General features: G+C 48.5%; 1 protein-coding gene across 1 annotated transcript in view; it reads left to right on the top strand.

Moving 5' to 3' along the window:
- The first annotated feature begins 252 nt into the window (after nt 1-252).
- Nucleotides 253-16,903, top strand: part of LOC122379335 (serine/threonine-protein kinase/endoribonuclease IRE1-like) — a 391,361-nt gene continuing 374,710 nt past the window's right edge. The window contains exon 1 of the mRNA XM_043361464.1: nt 253-579. The gene's annotated coding sequence lies outside the window, so the exon portion shown is untranslated. The remainder of the gene's footprint in view (nt 580-16,903) is intronic.

Below are 16,903 nucleotides of genomic sequence, written 5' to 3'. Positions count from 1 at the left end.
TTGCCGACGGCCGGGGAGGGGGGAAAGGGGGGGGCTGCTGCACCGTCATCCGGCCCGTGTTATCATGAAACCATGGTGGCCTTCCGCTGACGTCATCAGTCCGGAACGCCGCGCCGCCGGCTCACTGGACACGCTAGAGTCTCCTCGCTACGGGACAAGGCCCATGGGAACCCAGACATCAAGTCCTTGACGAATGTAGAGAGCTCCCATTTTATTTTGTTGTTGTTGCTGACTAGCCTTTACGAGGCAACTGTGCACTTACATCTCAAGTGTTCCATGAACGCCCCCGGGCTCCCCATTAGTTGCAGTACGACGCCGGTGACCGGTAGGGGCGCTGCAGTCGCCCAGCGGCCCGAGGTCGGCGCTAACCGGTACCATGACTCAGCGGCGCCCCGCCCCGGGGTTATTACATACTGCGCAGTTGCAGCGGTCCAGACCGGGACAAAGGCCGACGGAGGAGCACGAGCTGCACTGCGTCCACCGGCCGGGTCAGTGGACAGAGCGGGTGGTCCAACAGTGTGTGGACGGTACTGAGCCCTGTCCACCGGAGCCGACCACGGCGGAGGCGGCGAATATCAGGTGAGCAGGACCGACCTGTGTGTGTGAGGGGGGGGGGGATCTGTGTGTCCCTGTGTCTGTTGCTGAGTGTGTTTTGTGCGTCTGTGTCTATAGTCAGACTATATGTGTTTGTGTAACGGTGTGTATGTGTTTCTGTGAGTCTTTGTGTGTCTTCTCTGTGTGGGGCATTCCACATCAAATCAAACACCGAAATCCGTCATCCCCTTCGATTTTTCTGAAAATTTGTAGGCAGACTGGGCATGGTTCAAAACTGAGTTACGTATAATATTTTCGAAATTTGATAACGTATCGCTGAGATATAAGTCATCGAATATAGCCAGAAATGCCACACATCAATTTTTTAAATGTCTATAACTCTGGTTCCTTTTCTGGTATCAAAATGATATTAACAGGGTCTTGTAGGCAATTGATAAGGCTTTGATTTTTAATTATAAAATTAAATTAAAGTGACCTTGAAATACATTTGACCTTGAATTAAAACAGAAAAATTTAAATAACAAAAAACACGCCACCTTCAATTTGGGTAATTTTTACATAATATGTCCGTCACAATGTTCCTACTGTAAAAAAATTGGAGTGGGCCATTCATAACTTTCGCGGCAAACGCCGTTTTTATGCATCAACATCACGCAACCGCGCGTGACCTTGAAAGACAGACAGGGGTGTCGATTTGTGAAAATGGTTGGGGGTGCCCAGAGCTTTAACCCTCGCCCGTATGCATTGGGGGGTGGGGTCGAGCGGACCCCCCCCCCCCCTCGGTTTTTCGCGAATAACTCGCGTAAAAAGCGGCCGATCACGACGAAACTTTCAGTAGTGCCCTCGCGTTGATCAATTTTACACCTACCCTTGAAATTTCATGACCCTGACCCAAATGACCTTTGACCTGTGACCTACTTTTCGAGACCATGCTTGGCCGGAATCGTGATTTGGCGTATGTCGGCTCGCATTAGCTGCGCGTTTGCAGTCTTTTCGTGGTTTCAAGCGTTCAAACATGTGATATGATGTTGCTCCCATGCATTAGGGTGGGTGTCAAGGTCACCTGAAGGACAGGTCAGGTCAGTGACCTTTGATGACCATTGACCTTTGATGACCTCGGTTCACTTTTTCGAGTTTTACATGTATCTAGGCTAGTTTTTGGAGCTAAATTCGAATTAAGCAACCATTTGAACATTTACGAAGTAGTTTTGGTGCCTTCGTAACATGTTACGAAGCTGTCAGAGGCGGTTGACACCTAATACGAATACCCGGCAGAACCCCTACTACTGGTTGACCTGACCCGTCCTGACCCCACCTGGCCTAAATGCATGACGACATCTTTGTGATCAAAACTAACATAATATTCGTGATCAGCACCCCGAAAATCCCATAGCAGCCACACTATGACGTTCTAACAGGTCCCGATTTTCCTTTTTTGGGTCATTGACCTGACCTGGAAGGTCAACCAATGACCTAGGACCTTCAAATTGGGTATCATCGGCTTCCTCTCGTCACGGAAAACACGCTCGTTTTTTCCCGCGCTCTAGCTCGATCAGGGGCGAAACGGCAAGGGGGGGGGGGGTCAACGGACCCCCCCTTCTTATAGGTACGTTCGCGGCTGGAAAAACACCAATACGGGCGAGGGTTAAGGCAGACCTCATATGCTATTCTTTTAGATAAAACTGCATTGTGTTAGTACCAGGGCTTCGGATAACATGTTAACTGGGTAGTGGGTGGGCAATCGCGCTGGGTGGGCAATCGCCCACCCAGTAGCAGTTTTTGCCCACCCAGTGGATGGTGTTTGCCCACCCAGTAAAGACGGAGACGGAGCAGTTTTACCCGCGCTGGGCCGGTGCTCGGCGCCTTCCGCGCCGGGTCGGGGGTGTGTCTCTGAACACCCCCGTCTAACTCGGCCCCTGGGCCGCGTAGCGACATGCGGTAGGCGGCATTGGAAAGACAGTTAAAATGACGAGAATACTTGGTCTTTATATGGTCAGGTCAAAGCTCAGGTGGCCAGAGGTCATAAAAGGTCAAGTTTGGATTGTTTGAAACATTTTCGAAAACCTGGCGCATCATTTGGGAATTAATAGAGCTGCAGCGCCGCGCAAAAGCGCATTCGATAGCTCTTTCAACGCTCTTTCGCCAAAGTAGTCCTCAGATTTGACCTCAGGTCAACGGCTTAGCATAAACTCTCCAGAGGGCAAAAACTCCAATAATAGCCACTTATGAAAAAGTTTTTGTTTTTCTGCCATAGCTTTTTACTCGAGAAAGTCATGACATTTATTTTGCCAGCCATCATGTTCTTCTTACCAAGACGCGTCGAATACCTAAACTATAGTTTGACCTTGAAATTTCATTTTGAAATTTGACCCCGGGTCAAGGTCAGGAGCTGACCGGAAAAGGTTCTGTTGCATGTCAGTCGATCCGTTCAGTCGATCATCGCTCTAACATGCGCCTACCAGAAGTTATTAACGAAAAACTGTTAAGCATGGTGTGTCGTTTCGGGAACTAGCGACCCGCGGCCGGGTGCCGCGGAGAGGCGCCCGCCATAGGGTTTTGGGGCTATTTTTCCACGTTTCGGTCTGAATCGTGAAAAGTACTGGTCGCAGCAAATATGTTCCCTGGTTTCTGAATTTTCAGCCCACGTGGAATGCGATAGCACAAGAATCATTTTCGTACAGACAAAACTGTGCCCGCGTTTTTTGGTCAAAGTAAAAATGTTCAGCAGCTTTTAACACGTGGGCCGCCGCAAAACAGGGTACACCGGAGGACTTACGATTCAATATCTCCTAAGCCATCATAGATAGCAAATATGTTCCCTGGATCTATGTAGATAATACTTTAGAGAACACTTCAGGCCAAAAATTGTTTCTCGACAACTTACACCCAGCCCGCGTTTTTGGCTTAAATGCAATGCAACACGGCAGCCGACCTTTAGGGCTCAGTTAGCGAGTTCATTTTTTAGCGAGCACTTCGAGCATTTCAGCGTTCGATGAAATGACATATTTTTTCAACGCAGTCGTTTCTTCATTTGCATCTAAACGTGACCTATATGATAATGTGATTGTATCGTCACACTAGAAGGTGTAATTCATGGTAATTTATAGGGCTAATTCTCGGCGCACAGCAGCAGACGGACACCGACTGACCCACCATCTAAAGGCAGTTTGGCGAAGCAGTATCGTGAATCACAGCCGCGAGATGTCCCTAGCGTAGAACACCGTCTGTTTGCCCAGTTTAAATACGTGATGTTTGCCCTCTGTCAACCCCTCAGTCATGGGGCTGGGGTCGCGGATGAATGGGCGACCGCCCGCCGCGCGGGGAGGGGGCTGCTCCCCTGACTCGGACCTCCACGGCATGGGGACGGTCCCGCACTCGCGTGCCTCACGTCGCCGCCACGCTGGTTTTGAGGAACCGCCCATTGTGGTGGTGGGTGATCCAACGCAGACTATGCCAGAACCCCACTGCACGATAGGACCGCGGCCGGAATTAGCGCGACATTGGTGGATTTGGCGACCTTTCCCAAATTGAGTTAAACTGTGTCACGTAGTTCAGAAATGTCCATGGACCACGAATCGGCAAATATTTTTCGTTCATAGTGTACAGCGTCCGCGCCACATTAGCCCAAATACAAAGTTTTGTGCCAAGCATCGTAGACCCGTTTTCGTACGGAGAAAAATAGCAGCTAATGTAGGTAAAAAATATATCTATTAGAGGGCTTTATCAATATTTTCGACGTCTAACCTGATAGTTTAGACCATGGGCTACACGATGGAAGAAAAAACTCATAGCGGAATATATAAATACGCTTCAAATGTTAAGTTTTTTTGGTGCTTTAAAAATTGTGAGTTAATTTTACTGTTATAGATATTCTGGAATGCCGATATAAAAAGTCCCGCTAGGTCCCGCTGTTCTTTTATCAATATGGTGTTTACCAATCAATTGCCTTTCAGAAAATGTATAATTTAGCTGCGTCAGCCTGCGGCAGCGAAAATGAGGGGCATTTTTTTACTCCAGGTCGCCGCGGCCGGGAGCCGCGAGTAACAGAACCTCAGGCTTCGAACAAGGTTGCCAAGTACCAACTATATTAAAGTTTTGTCCGGACATATCCGTACCTTCTATCGGAGTTTCTGATACACTTTTCTGACCCGTAATAAATTTGTTATATAGTCATGTAGGCCATCAGATTCCCATCTTCACGGTTTTGGTGGCTACATTATTTGCTTATCGGAATTTCCGGTGCCGTCATGACCTGGCCTGACAGGTGCTGCCGTCTTATCACGTGACCGAGCGGAGTCGAGGTCAGGGCAGGTCAACCGATTAATTAATCAATTAATTAATGAATTAATTAATGATTAATTAATTATATTAATCAGAAATTGCTTAGGTAGAAAGTACACCGATTACCATTTTTATGATTCTACCATCCTTTTCATGTGAAAAGCGGGCACGAAATACGAAAAAGTACCGATGTCGCGCTAATTTTCGCTCCGGTCCCATTGTGCACTGGGGGGGGGGGGTATCACCCGTGTCAGCTGGCTCAGACCCACCAACCCATGATATCCCCATACCGAAAGCGACGTTCCAAAGAGCAATATGCCTTTAGTGGGTATTATTGATGTTTAATTCGAGAATGTATGCATGGATGTAAGCAAATACCTACATGATGTGTTGAAGTACCTACTCCAACTGTACAACTCTGGCCTCTCAGCTCGAGGAATAAACTTTTTTTACTTTAAAGCAGGGCTACGGAGTCGATGGATTTTCGGCGACTCCGACTCCGACTCCGACTCCGGCTTTCAAAAACCAGCTCCGACTCCGACTCCGACTCCGGGCAGAATTGTCGACTCCGACCGACTCCAACTCCCGACTCCGACTCCGCAGACCTAGCAGGGCTGCGGAGTCGACAGATTTTCGGTGACATCGACTCCGACTCCGGCTCGGGTTTCTAAAATCGACTCCGACTCCGACTCCGACTCCGGTCACAACTGTCGACTCCGACCGACTCCGACTCCGACTCCGACTCCGACTCCGACTCCGCAGCCCTGCTTTAAAGACAGATTTTTAGTGACTTAACACTCGCACTTACATATAGCGGGGTCGAACGGACCCCCTCCCGGTTTTTCGCGAATAATTCGCGCAAAAAGCGGCCGATCGCGACGAAACTTTCAGTACCCTCGAGTTTATCAATTTTACACTTACTCTTAAAATTTAATGACCCTGACTCCAATGACCTTTGACCTGTGGTGGTCTGATTCTCGAGACCATGTTCGACCGGAATCGCGAATTGGCGTATGTCGGCTGAGGCTCACATTATCCGCGCAAATTCCAATCTTTTTTTGGTGTGGGTTTCAAGGTCCCGTGAAGGTCAGGTCAAAGTCATTGACCTTTGATGACCTTGCTTCACTATTTCGAGTTTTACATGTTTTTTTTTTTGGTATTTTCTGGGGCTGATTTCAAATTCCCATTTGGAGATTTGTGAAATAGTTTTGGTGCCCTCGTATGCTACGAAGCTGTCAATAGTGGTCAACACCTGCTATGGATGGCCGGCAGGTCACCTAATGGTTGACCTGACCTGACCTGACCCGACCTGGCCTAAATACACTAACCCTCGCCCTGGCAGGGGGGTCGATGCGACCCCCCTACGGTTTTTCGAAGATAGCGTAAAAACGGCGGCGCGCAGCGCCGCCAAATTTTACACAGCCTATGGGGCAACCTTTTTACATATGACCTGAAAATTTCAGGTCCGGGTGACCTTGGGTCAGGTCACCAGGTCAGAAAAACCGGTACAAGGTCATGGTCAAATTTCAATTTTCTTTTTGCACCTGTCCAACTCACAGTTTTGCACTGATTTCCTTCAAACGTTCAGGATGTGCTAAGTTCACCGAGTTGTATAACATATAGTTCGGGTTTTTTGAGGTCACTGACCTGAGGTCAGTTAAAGGTCATTACGTCATAATGTTAAGCCTATGGGAAAATACTAAATTCGGAAAATACTGGAGATATCCGCTTCGTTCTATCACTTTTGTGCTTTGAAACCACAGTACATAACAGCAGGTCACTTGGTGCTTCTTTGTTTGGTGTACTTATCCATGGGTCAGGTCAAATGAGGTCAACTGAGGTCAAATGACGTTTTTGCCAATAACTTGGCACATAATGACGCTAGAGCTTAAAAATGGTATCATTGTGTTCCTGGTGATCAGCCGAATCGAATGATATGCGATATGATGCAATTTGGTTAACTTTAACTTAATTTATTAATTTAAGTTTACTTAAAATTTAAGAAAAACTTTAAGTACACTTAAGCAAGCTAAAAAGTATATCATTCGACGCGCCTTGACGTGCTGAGTTCACTGGTGCTTTTCTTTTTGCTCTATCTTAACCCTCGCCCGTATTGGTGTTTTTCCAGCCGCGAACGTATAAGGGGGGGGGGGTCCGTTGGACCCCCCCCCCTTGCCGTTTCGCCCCTGATCGAGCTAGAGCTTCGCGGAAAAAACGAGCGTGTTGCCCGTGACGAGAGGAAGCCGATGATACCTAATTTTAAGGTCCTAGGTCATTGGTTGACCTTGCAGGTCAGGTCAATGACCCAAAAGTCGGGAAAATCGGGACCTGTTAGAACGTCGTAAAGTGTGGCTGCTATGGGGTTTTTCGGGGCGCCGATCACGAATATCATGTTAGTTTTGATCACAGATGATGTCTTTATGCATTTAGTCCAGGTCGGGTCAGGTCAGGTCAGGTCAACCAGTAGGAGTCCTGCCGGGTATTCCTAGTAGGTGTCAACCGCCTCTGACAGCTTCGTAACATGTTACGAAGGTACCAAAACTACTTCGTAAACGTTCATATGGTTGCTAAATTCGAATTCAGCTCCAAAAACTGGCCTAGAAACATGTAAAACTCGAAAAAGTGAACCGAGGTCACCAAAGGTCAATGACCTGACCTGACCTTCAGGTGACCTTGACACCCACCCTAATGCATGGGGGCAACATCATATCACATGTTTGAACGCTTGAAACCACGAAGACTGCAAACGCGCGGCTAATGCGAAAGTCGTCCTGTTAGAAAGTCGTAAAGTGTGGCTGCCATGGGGTTTTCCGGGGTGCTGATCACGAATATCGTGTTAGTTTTTATCAGAGATTTTGTTTCTAAGCATTTAAACCAGGTCGGGTCCGGTCAGGTCAGGTCCAGGTCAACCGGTAGGGGTCGTGACGGGTATTCGTAATACGTGTCAACCGCATCTGACAGCTTCGTAACATGTTACGAAGGCAACAAAACTACTTCGTAAATGTACAAATGGTTGCTAAATTCGAAATCAGCTCCAAAAACTAGCCTAGAAACATGTAAAACACCAAAAAGTGAACCGAGGTCACCAAAGGTCAATGACCTGACCTGACCTTCAGGTGACCTTGACAACCACCCTAATGCATGGGAGGAACATCAAATCACATGTTGGAACGTTTGAAACCACGAAAAGCTTGCAAACGCGCGGCTAAAGCGAGCCGACATACGACGAATCGCGATTCCGGTCAAGCATGGTCTCGGAAAAGAGGTTACAGGTCAAAGGTCATTTGGGTCAAGGTCATGAAATTTTCAGGGTAGGTGTAAAATTAATCAATACGAGGGTACCGAAAGTTTCGTCGCGATCAGCCGCTTTTTACGCGAGTTATTCGCGACAAACCTTAGGGGGGGGGGGTGCATCAACCCCCACCCCCTGTGCCGGCGAGGGTTAAGCTAACGGAAAGATATCAGCATTTACATACCAGTAAAACGCCTTTTGGGCCAAGAACGAGCGAGCGAGATAGTGAGCCCTGCACGTGCGGAAGGACGAAAGATACTTCCAACGGGCTTGTGCAAAGCACTCTTCTAACCGGTTGCTAGCGGTGTGCCAAATTTGAACGCAATTGGCCCAGCCGTTTCTGAAATCTGGAAGCGGCATTCTGCACGTGCGCACGTGCAAACGGGGTCCAAAGTGACTTTTGCACGGCACCCTACTAACTGGTCCCCAACCGTGTACCAAATTTGAGCGCAATCGGCCCAGCCGTTTTCGAGATCTGGAAACGCCCCCTGCACGTGCGCACGTGCAGTAGCACCCAAGCCGCAACACATGGGAATGCATTGTCTGGTGGGTGCCTACCTGTATGCCAAGTTTCAGCGAAATCGCCCCAGTAATTACCGAGTTATTAAAATGGGAACAAATTTGACACCTCTTATTGTTGTATTTTGCACGTGCACTGGGGGTGACCCACACGCATCGAGAGTATTCTATTTTTGGTAGAAGGGATGCAGCTACCCTAAAAAAATTACCGCAAGACAATCGCCCAAGCGGCTGCTGAGATATGAGCCTCTCAAAATCACTACTTTTGCAAAACAGCTTGAACACCCTTGACTTTTCACGTGGCACGTGCCACGACGGTCACTGAGATGAATCCAAAAGTAGTCAATTACGGGGTAGAAGGGATGGGGCTATCCAGCAAAAAAGACCGCAGGCCAATCGGTCCAGCGGTTGCTGAGATATAAGCCTCTCAAAATCGTTACAGGCCGGGCCGGGCCGGGCCGCTCATACTGAGATTTTTCCGTTATATTCATGGATTAGGTATGATGGGACACTCCGCCGATTTTCCGACCACCCGGCGGCGGCGGCGGATTTCCCGACGGCGAGGGCGCTGGCGTTATTTTAGCATTGCGGGCTATGGGCGGAGCGTGTCTTTTTGTATACTTTTGTCGTTTATTACTTACCTGTAACCGATGTTGATAAAAATTTTTGTGAACCTGGTAGAACAGGAATTGAGGAATGTCATGAAAATATTCTTTTCCCAGTTTTGATTTAAGAAGTTGCTTAAATTCTGCTGACAAGTGAGGGTTCGTGATTACAGCCGAAGAGCCAATGTTAGAATAAAGTGAAGTTTTATGCGATAACTTCATGCGGAATATGCGGTTTTATGCGGAATACTTCATCCATGGTTATATTGAAAAGACTTCGCTTCGCTCGCTTCGCTCGCTCGCTCGTAATAACGGCCCGGCCCAGCCTGTAACGCTTTTGAGAGGCATATATTTCATGCCTCAGTAACCGTTGCAGTGGTTGGGCTGATCGACCTGCCGCCCTTTTTGTTGGGAAACCAATTTCTTCTACCCCGTAATTAATTGCTCTTAATACATCTACATATAACATACATAGGTGATCGTCGTGGCAACTGGCACGTGTCACGCGAAAGCTGTTTTGTTGAAGTAGCACTTTTGAAAGACCTAAACCTTTCTAGTAGAGGTTTTAGCCAATGGGTCTACAGTGCAGGGATATTTCTATCTTCCACTCCTCTGAGAGCTAGAGCTTCGCGGAAAAACGAGCGTGTTGCCCGTCACGAGAGGAAGCCGATGATACCCAATTTTAACAATCGCCGGCCCTATTGGTTTTCTACATATCGACACATTTTTTTAAACCCCACATCTGTTCTCCGGTGAATTTCCGGGAAGCACGAAAGATCTCTTTTTAGAAGTGTCCAATTGTCCGATCCTGATCAAATTTGTGTGTTCGTGAGCTTGCTCTGGCATTGCTTGATTTGCCAAGACAGACAAACTTAAGAAAAATCGAGTGACTGTACCTTTTTTGAAGGTTTCTAAACAACTTGTCTGAACTTCACGGGAGAACAAATGTGGGGTTTAAAAAAAGGTGTCGATATGATTATGATTATGATTATGATTATGATATGCGCCGGCCGAGGGGGGGGGACGAGTACGACCCCCCTCGCCGTTTCGCCCCTGGTGGAGCTAGCGCGTCGCGGAAAAAACGAGCGTGTGCGCCGTTACGAGACACAGAGATTGGTACCCGATTGTTAGGTCCTAGGTCAACCGGTGACCTCTGAGGTCAGGTCAAGTGCCCCAAGGCACGGTTCAGTTTTTAGTGAATAACTTCGCAAAAAACGGCCGCAGAGCCGCGATTTTGGCAGCCGCGTGTTTGCCTCGCTCAGGCGCGTCGAATGATATACTTTTGTTCGGGTCAGGTCAGCTTAGGGTGTTGACCTCAGGTCAAGGACAGATCAGCACCCCCAGGTCACGAAGTTGGTCGAAAGAGGTCATGTCGCATATCATTCGATTCGGCAGGTCTTTTTGAGTCAATTGGTGGCTTTCCCGACTCGCTAGCTCAATTTGATCAAGAGTTATTGACGAAAAAATAATATGACCTTGATGACGTCATAAATGACGTCACGCAAGGTCAACATTGCAAAAGTACGCATCTAACCTTGCAAGGAGTGCATTAAATCACGATTCTGTGTGCTTGAGATAGTTGTAGATCGTTGCCGGCGCCAGAATAGCAGTTTTTATTTTTCCCCATTGACTTATAATGGTGAGGTCACGAAAATGACCTGACCTCATATGACCTTTAGGAAAAATCCGAGATATACAAGTTGTGAGACTCATAATGGATACTAGATCCTGCAAGTTTCATTTCCCTGTGACATCTCCTCTGGCAGTGAGGGCGTTGCGAAGTTGCGACATCTAAAGACCGTGCAGAGGTTCACTTATGACGTCATAGGTCAGTGACCTGACCTGACCCAAAAATGCGGTTGGTGTCAAAAGATCCGGCTTGAATCAAAGGTCAGGTATGCCAAGTTTCAGCTCTCTATCGCCAGCGTGTTCGGAGCTATCGCGAAAAAAAAACCCTATGGGGGGGGGGGGCGGCACCCGCCCCCCCCCCTCGGCCGGCGAGGGTTAAGGTCCTAGGTCATCGATTGACCTTCTAGGTCAGGTCAATGACCCAGAAGTCGGGAAAATCGGGACCTATTAGAAAGTCGTTAAGTGTGGCTGCTCTGGGGTTTTCCCGTGGTGCCGATCACGAATATCGTGTTAGTTTTGATCACAGATGATGTCATTGAGTATTTAGACCAGGTCGGGTCAGGTCAGGTCAGGTCAACCAGTAGGGGTCGTGACGGGTATTCGTAATACGTGTCAACCGCCTCTGACAGCTTTGTAACATGTTACGGAGGCACCAACACTACTTCGTAAATGTTCAAATGGTTGCTAAATTCGAATTCAGCTCCAAAAACTAGCCTGGAAACATGTAAAACTCGAAAAAGTGGACCGAGGTCACCAATGGTCAATAGCCTGACCTGACCTTCAGGTGGCCTTGACATCCACCCAAGTGAATGGGAGCAACATCAAATCACATGTTTGAACGTTCGAAACCACAAAAAGCTTGCAAACGCGCGGCTAATGCGAGCCGGCATACGCTGAATCGGCCAAACATGGTCTCGGAAAGTAGGTCACAGGTCAAAGGTCATTTGGGTCAAGGTCATGAAATTTTTAGGGTAGGTGTAAAATTGATCAATGCGAGAGACTGAAAGTTTCGTCGCGATCGGCCGCTTTTTACGCGAGCTATTCGCGAAAAACCTTAGTGGATAGTTGCATACCCCCCCCCCCCCTGTGGCGGCGTCCGGCGAGGGTTAACCCTCGCCCGTAATTAAGCAGTCGAAAAAGCACTTTTGGACAATTGACATGTGAATGAGACGTGGAAAGGCAGTAAAAACAGCTGCAATGCGTTCAGGTTTACAATAGGCAATCGATTGGGATGCCACATGAGTTTTACCGGTCAGGTCATGATTTCGACCTTAAAAATGTTCATCTTTGGAGGTCAAATTACACACCATTCTACACCATTGGACGAGAGAGACATGATGCTAGCCGAGCGATTGTTTTTAATGCCTATGTAGTATGTACCCACAACAATGAAAACAATACACCGCTGGGCTACGCTTCGCTTGCGTTCCAGGACCGTAGTGACGTCACAGGAAGGGACGCGGGCGGACCGCTGATGACCCGCCCGCTGTCAAAGGGCGGGCTGGGTTTGACGGGCGCACAATAGCGGCCGCGCGCGTGTTCCTGAAAGCGATAGCGAAGGCACGGGCGCCGGAAGGGTTGGACGCTTTGACCCTCTCCCAGACCTCCCGCTGTTATTGCCAAGGTTACTGCTACTGAGAAGGAAAATAAGTGACGGTGGTATTCACACAGGCTTTTCACTAATTTCTGACGTTTCGCACGTGTCGTCAACAATTCTCGTCCCCTAGAGATACTTGCACGATGCTTGCACGAACACTAAGGTAAACGGCCTGTTAGCTTGAAAGGCCGCCAAAAACATAGGTTGCTCCATGGTATAATCTCTTCCATGCATGTGACCGGTCTGGAGCCTTTTCGCATTAGATCGATGCGCGTTTTTATCGATATAGGATCTCCATCGATCTGAGAATTTGGCGAATTTGCGATCTGAATGATGGGGTGGAGCAAGATTAGAATCATGGGTCTGAGCCAGGACAGTATGTAGAATCGGAGTTGAGCCCAGAGTCACCAAAATCTTACTAACTCCGACTCCGGAGCAGAATCGACATCGCTAACTGAATGGCTCAAAGTTATACCCGAAGCGGAAGCCAGTCTGCCGAAAAATAGCCGTTTTCACGACGGGCTTTCTGGCGAGTGGACTTATATGGCAGTGTTCGCCATGGGCCGGGCCAGCCAATTGGTAATGGGATGGGCTGGGTCACGGGCTGGGCTGGGCCCTCAAATATAAATAATCGATGGGCTGTGGTGAGTGTGGAATGTGGATGGGCTGGGACAAGGACTGTAAAGTGGACTCAGAGGTTCGCGACTGAGCTAAAAACAAAAACTAGCTTATTACTGTGCAATACTAAAAAAACGAATGAAAGCATATATGTGCAATGTGCGTTGTGTATGCTGCTCCCAAAAGATTGTTTCTTTGCGCCTATGGGTGACATATGTAATACCTGTTTGGTGTCCATGATCCATTCATTGTTGACGGGCTGGTCCGGGCTGGACGGGCTAGACCGGGCTGGGCTTCACCAATTTTACTATGCATGGGTTCGCGCTGGGCTGGGCTGTCAACCCATGGGCCTGGGTCGGGCTGGACTGGGATTTTGCGGCCCGTGGCGAACACTGTTATATGGACTAAATCTACAAAAATCTCTTTAACAGCAAATATGTTCATATCATGACTTTATTTTAGTATTTTAACCCTCGCATGTGTAGGGGTAGTTGGATGGACCCGCGTCCCGCCCCCTCGGTTTTTCGCGAATAATCTCGCTCAAAAAGCGGACGATCGCGACGAAACTTTCAGTACCCCAGAGTTGATCAATTTTACACATACTCTTTTTCTTTCATGAACTTGACCCAAATGACCTTTGACCCCTGGCCTTTTTCTCGAGACCATGTTTGACCGAAATCGCGATTCAGCGTATGTCAGATCACATTATCCGCGCGTTTCCAGTCTTTTTGTGTTGTAAACGTCCAAACATGTCAAATGATGTTCGTCCCATGCGGCATGCATTACGGTGGGTGCCAAGGTCACGTAAAGGTCAGGTCAGGGTCATTGATCTTTGAGGACCTTGATTCACTTTTTCGAGTTTAACATGTTCCTGGCATCCGTTTGAACAATTACTTAGTAGTAACGAGCGTGCGAGCGCAGCGAGCGAAGCGAGTCTTTGCAATATAACGGAAAAATATCAGTATGAGCGGCCCGGCCCGGCCTGTAACGCTTTTGAGAGGCTTATATCTCAGCAACCGCTAGACCGATTGGCCTGCGGTCTTTTTTGCTGGGTAGCCCCATCCCTTCTACCCCGTAATTGACTACTTTTGATACATCTCAGTGACCGTTGTGGCACGTGCCACGTGAAAAGTCAAGGGTGTTCAAGCTGTTTTGCAAAAGTAGTGATTTTGAAAGGCTCGTATCTCAGCAGCCGCTTGAGCGATTGTCTTGCGGTAATTTTTGTAGGGTAGCTGCATCCCTTCTACCAAAGGTCGGAGACTCTTGATCTATGTGAGTGAACCCCACTGCACGTGCAAAATACAAAAAGAAGAGGTGCCAAATTTGTTCCCATTTCAATAACTCGGTAATTACTGGGGCGATTTCGCTGAAACTTGGCATACAGGTAGGCAGCCACCAGGCTATGCATTCCCATGTGTTGCGGTTAAGGTGCTACTGCACGACGTGCAGTGCACGTGCGCACGTACAGGGGGCGCTTCCAGATCTCGAGGACGGCTGGGCCGATTATTTCAACATTTTTTTTCTTCAAAAAGCGGCGCACAACTCGGGAACCAATAGAGCTACCCGACTCAAGAACCAACAGACGCAGCAAAACGGACGAGAAGGCAAACGAGAGAACGCGACGAGACACTTACGATGAGCACCTGAAAGTTGAATTTCAAGGTCACAGGTCGGGTCAAGGTCAGATCAAGCACATGGAATTGGGCTTTCAGTAGCATGGGTTCAAAACACCTCTGGTAGTGGTGACCTGACCTTTGGCCTGACCGAAAAAGTGACCTAAGTATACATTTCGCCATTATTCCTTACGCTTTTTCGAACGTCGCTTTCCCCGTATCGCTACATGGCCCAGGAGCCGAGCTAAAAGGGGGGTGTTCAAACACCCCGCCCACCAGCAGCGCGTGTAATTCCAGGACCCCCAGCGGGGTGCGGGTTATGAAATGCATTCATCATGGTCGTGAAGTAGTCACAATAAATTGCCAAGATTCCATTCAAGATTTTGGAAACCGTAGAACGATAGGTAATCAAAAATCGAAGATGGCAATTTGATTGTTCATGGACGTAGGTATTGGCAGTCCAATGACGTTTACGGCATGTCTGTATGTCTATTCTGTGCCTACCCATGATTTTTTAAAACATGTGTCGTTTTTTCGAAAACTCAAATCATGACGTCACTGAAACCTCGATATCTTTTAAAAAATGGACCGATTTTTTTGGGAAACTTTGTCACAATAAATTTCTATAGATTCCCTACATGTACCTACCTACACAAAATTTGGCACAAAAAAAACATCGTCCCTATGCTAAAATTCTGCACCAGCAACATTCCAAGTGCTCGTGCTTACAAACGAGCCAATTGTCTATATGGACTCTCAGCTGCTCCCGGGTCATGCGCAGCGCCTCGCTGACTGAGCGTATGCCAGGCTGAGGCGACAAGCCAGCCCGTCACCGCAAGAACGGCGCTGCCTCCCTCCCCCTCCTCCCGACCCCGTCCCCCGACCGGCGCGGCATTCCTCAGGCCACAATAGTGACTCCCCTCCCTCAGCTGACCCGTCCTCAGGTGCGGTGTACACTGGACAAATACCTCTGCCGGGGCTGACGGGGTCCATGTTTGAACAAGGGATTAAGGGAAGCCTTCAAACATCTCAGACGGAGTTTTCGCCGAAACTACCAGCTAGCGCCATCCACTGGTGAACGGCGGTACTAAACTTCATTCGCTAGTTCCCGAAACGACACACCATGATGGTGTGTCGTTTCGGGAACTAGCGACCCGCGGCCGGGTGCCGCGGAGAGGCGCCCGCCATAGGGTTTTGGGGCTATTTTTCCACGTTTCGGTCTGAATCGTGAAAAGTACTGGTCGCAGCAAATATGTTCCCTGGTTTCTGAATTTTCAGCCCACGTGGAATGCGATAGCACAAGAATCATTTTCGTACAGACAAAACTGTGCCCGCGTTTTTTGGTCAAAGTAAAAATGTTCAGCAGCTTTTAACACGTGGGCCGCCGCAAAACAGGGTACACCGGAGGACTTACGATTCAATATCTCCTAAGCCATCATAGATAGCAAATATGTTCCCTGGATCTATGTAGATAATACTTTAGAGAACACTTCAGGCCAAAAATTGTTTCTCGACAACTTACACCCAGCCCGCGTTTTTGGCTTAAATGCAATGCAACACGGCAGCCGACCTTTAGGGCTCAGTTAGCGAGTTCATTTTTTAGCGAGCACTTCGAGCATTTCAGCGTTCGATGAAATGACATATTTTTTCAACGCAGTCGTTTCTTCATTTGCATCTAAACGTGACCTATATGATAATGTGATTGTATCGTCACACTAGAAGGTGTAATTCATGGTAATTTATAGGGCTAATTCTCGGCGCACAGCAGCAGACGGACACCGACTGACCCACCATCTAAAGGCAGTTTGGCGAAGCAGTATCGTGAATCACAGCCGCGAGATGTCCCTAGCGTAGAACACCGTCTGTTTGCCCAGTTTAAATACGTGATGTTTGCCCTCTGTCAACCCCTCAGTCATGGGGCTGGGGTCGCGGATGAATGGGCGACCGCCCGCCGCGCGGGGAGGGGGCTGCTCCCCTGACTCGGACCTCCACGGCATGGGGACGGTCCCGCACTCGCGTGCCTCACGTCGCCGCCACGCTGGTTTTGAGGAACCGCCCATTGTGGTGGTGGGTGATCCAACGCAGACTATGCCAGAACCCCACTGCACGATAGGACCGCGGCCGGAATTAGCGCGACATTGGTGGATTTGGCGACCTTTCCCAAATTGAGTTAAACTGTGTCACGTAGTTCAGA

This window comes from Amphibalanus amphitrite, unplaced genomic scaffold (genome assembly GCF_019059575.1).
Source record: "Amphibalanus amphitrite isolate SeventyFive unplaced genomic scaffold, NRLGWU_Aamphi_draft 000008F_arrow, whole genome shotgun sequence".
Classification (NCBI taxonomy): domain Eukaryota; kingdom Metazoa; phylum Arthropoda; class Thecostraca; order Balanomorpha; family Balanidae; genus Amphibalanus; species Amphibalanus amphitrite.
This window is presented reverse-complemented; position numbering and strand designations above follow the sequence as displayed.